This window comes from Chiloscyllium plagiosum, chromosome 31 (genome assembly GCF_004010195.1).
Source record: "Chiloscyllium plagiosum isolate BGI_BamShark_2017 chromosome 31, ASM401019v2, whole genome shotgun sequence".
In the NCBI taxonomy this organism is placed as follows: Eukaryota; Metazoa; Chordata; class Chondrichthyes; order Orectolobiformes; family Hemiscylliidae; genus Chiloscyllium; species Chiloscyllium plagiosum.
This window is the reverse complement of record NC_057740.1, coordinates 24794424-24797788: the sequence shown is the minus strand read 5'-3', so window position 1 is coordinate 24797788 and position 3365 is coordinate 24794424. Positions and strand designations below refer to the sequence as shown.

General features: G+C 46.5%; 1 protein-coding gene across 2 annotated transcripts in view; it reads left to right on the top strand.

The window, feature by feature from the left end:
* The first annotated feature begins 64 nt into the window (after positions 1-64).
* sf3a2 (splicing factor 3a, subunit 2) overlaps positions 65-3365 on the top strand; it is an 18172-nt gene continuing 14871 nt past the window's right edge. Inside the window, exon 1 of one of the 2 annotated variants that reach the window (XM_043721184.1) lies at positions 65-138. The gene's annotated coding sequence lies outside the window, so the exon portion shown is untranslated. Of the gene's footprint in view, positions 189-3365 lie in introns of both variants that reach the window. The other variant, XM_043721183.1, reaches the window with a different exon arrangement.

Genomic DNA, 3365 nt, shown 5'->3' with positions numbered 1-3365 from the left:
CTCACTTCCGGTGCCCTGCGACCTTCTTCCGTTTTACTTGGCCGCCGCCGGTGTCTTTGTTAATAAAGTTATTGATGACAGTGGCTTCCGGTGTGCCACGACCTTCTTCCGCTTGGTGGCTGCTGGAGACGTATTCAGGTACCTGTGGTGGTGCTGCTGGTTAGACGGTTCCTGGTAGCCGGAGCTTGGTGGGTCAAGCGTGGCGTGTCTTTGTCATGATGAATGTTCTTTTCCCCCTAACTCTAGGACCGCTCTTTGTTGTTAACTCCGCCATTGTGGCCAACTCTGAGCTGGTCAGGGAGCCTGAGGCCTGTGATCTTGGCTGTTTGCTGCAGCATTTTCCTTTGTGTCTGCTTGTTTGTTTAATGGTAAAGGTGGAGCGATTGGAGTAATCTTTGTTGAGAATTAGTTAATAGATGAAATGCCTGGGCTGGTTGAAACCAGGCTATTTTGCAACTGAGAGGTTCTTTCCCCTTGGCTTGGTTGGTGGAGGTGGTGTGGGAGGAGAAAGGTGGTTCAGGATAAAGGACCGACCACCTAATACCGAGTAGAGGAGAAGCTTCTACAACATACTTGATGGGTTAGGTTGTGAATCTTTAGAATTTTGTCATAGAATACTGCGTGCCTGAGCACGGAATACATTTTTTTTGATCAACTTGTTCAGAAATATTATGGTATACCTTTTAGAGAATCAGAGAGACTTTAACCCAGGCCTTCTGAGTCAGATAAAAGCAAATTACTGCAGATGCTGGAATCTGAAACCAAAAGAGAAAATGCTGGAAAATCTCAGTAGGTCTGGCAGCATCTGTAAGGAGAAAAAAGCTGACGTTTAACTGACCCATTGTCAAAGCTGCCAGAAATTGAGACAGAAAGGTCAAGGAAAGGAAGGCAAGTGTCGGAGATGGACCAGGTGAAGGTGATGGAGGGATGGAAACTGGAAGCGAAGTTTATGAATTTTTCCAGGTCAGGACAAGAGCATGAAGCCGCACCAAAATAATCATCGATATACCAATAAAGCAGTTGTGGGAGGGGACCCGGGTGGGCCTGGAACAAGAAATGTTCCACATACCCCATGAAAAGACAGACATAGCTGGGACCCATGTGGGTACCCATTGCTACACCTTTGATTTGGAGAAAATGGGATGAGTTGAAGGAGAAGAGAGAACAAGTTCAGCCAGGCGGAGGAGAGTGGTGGTGGATGGAGATTGTTCAGGCCTCTTTTTCGAGAAAGAAGTGAAGAGATTTCAAGCCGTCTTGGTGTGGGATGGAAGTGTAAAGAGATTGTACATCCGTGGTGAATAGAAGGTGGTTAGGGCCTGCGAATTGAAAACTGTCAATGTGTTGCTAGGCATCAGAGGAATCCTGGATTAAGGTGGGGAGGGAGAACCAGAGGAATGAGGATGGAGTCAAGGTAGGAGGAAATAAGTTCAGTGGGGCAGGAGCATGCTGACACAATGGGCCTGCCAGAACAGTCCTTCTTGTGGATTTTGGGGAGTAGGTAGAAACAGTCTGTCCGGGGTTGGGAGACTGATGTTGGAAGGCATCCGGAGGAAATGAGGTCAGTCACGGTGTTGGAGACAATGGCTTGATGTCACTGGTGTGGTCATGCTCCGGGGGGAGGTAGGAGGAGGAATCTGAGAGTTGGCGCTCAGCCTCTGCGAGGTAGAGGTCAGTACGCCAGATGACAACAGCACCCCGTTTGTCAGCAGGTTTGATGACAAGGTTGAGGTTGGACCTAAGGGAGCAAAGGGCAGAAAGTTCGGATGGAGAGAGGTTGGAATGGGTAAGAGGGGTAGAGAAATTAAGGCGGCCAATGTCCCGTCGACAATTGTCAATGAAAAGATCGAGGGCAGGAAATTGTCCTGGCAGGGGTGTCCAATTAGAGGTGGAATGTTGGAGGGATGTGAAAGGATCTGTGGAGCGGGGGGAGGACTCTTGCCCAAAGAAGTGAGCACGAAGGCAAAGGCGACAGAAGAAGAGCTCAGCATCATGTTGAGCCTGGAATTCATTGAGATGGGGATGTAAGGGTACAAAGCTGAGCTTTGACAAAGGGTCAGTTAGACTCAAAACATCAGCTCTTTTCTCTCCTTACAGATGCTGCCAGACCTGCTGAGATTTTCCAGCATTTTCTCTTCTGAGTCAAATGTAGGGATGGTTACCACTATGCCACAGAACCCTTCTGAAGAGATGTATTTGCTGGAGAGGGAGCATGATGGTGATTTTCCACGTTAATCCTTAGGATAACATGTTTGTTTTATCAGAGAATGAGGAGATTCAGTCTGTATTCATTTGAGTTTTGAAGAACTAGGGTTGAACCCATTGAAACTTCTAGGACATGACAGGGTGAATGTGGATAGGCTGTTTCCATTGGCTGTTAAATGTAAAATCAGGTGACATAATCTCAGGATGACAGGTAAGGTATTTAGTTTATACTAGTGTTGTGGATGATCTGTTACTAAGTATATTCAGGGTTGAGATTGATGGATTGTTGGTGTCTCATAGAATCCTGATATAGGAAATATGAAGTTAAGGCAGAAAATCAATGGCATTTCTATTACATTGTGATGCAAGCTTAATAAGCTGGATGGTTTACTCCTGTTTCTTACATTTAGTGTAAAAGTTGTTGTGGTTCTGTTCGCCGAGCTGGGAATTTGTGTTGCAGACGGTTCATCCCCTGTCTAGGTGACATCCTCAGTGCTTGGGAGCCTGTGGCTTCTGTGATGTTTCCTTCAACATTTATAGTGGTTTGTCTCTGCCGCTACTGGTTGTCACTTCCAGCTGTCCGCTGCAGTGGCCAGCATTGGGTCCAGGTCGATGTGTTTGTTGATAGAATCTGTGGATGAGTGCCATGCCTCTAGGAATTCCCTGGCTGTTCTCTGTTTGGCTTGTCTATAATAGTAGTGTTGTCCCAGTCAAACTCATGTTGCTTGTCATCCACGTGTGTGGCTACTAAGGATAGCTGGTCGTGTTGTTTCTTGGCTAGTTGGTGTTCATGGATCCGGATCATTAGCTGTCTTCCTGTTTGTCCTATGTAGTGTTTTGTGCAGTCCTTGCATGGGATTTTGTACACTACATTGGTTTTGCTCATGCGGGTATCGGGTCCTTTGTCCTGGTGAGTTGTTGTCTGAGGGTGGCTGTTGGTTTGTGTGCTGTTATGAGTCCTAGTGGTCGTAGTAGTCTGGCTGTCAGTTCAGAAATTTTCTTGATGTATGGTAACGTGGTTAGTCCTTTGGGTTGTGGTATATCCTCATTCCGTTGTCTTTCCCTTAGGCATCTGTTGATGAAATTGCAGGGGTATCTGTTTTTGGTGAATACATTGTAGAGGTGTTCTTCTTCCTCTTTTTGCAGTTCTGGTGTACTGCAGT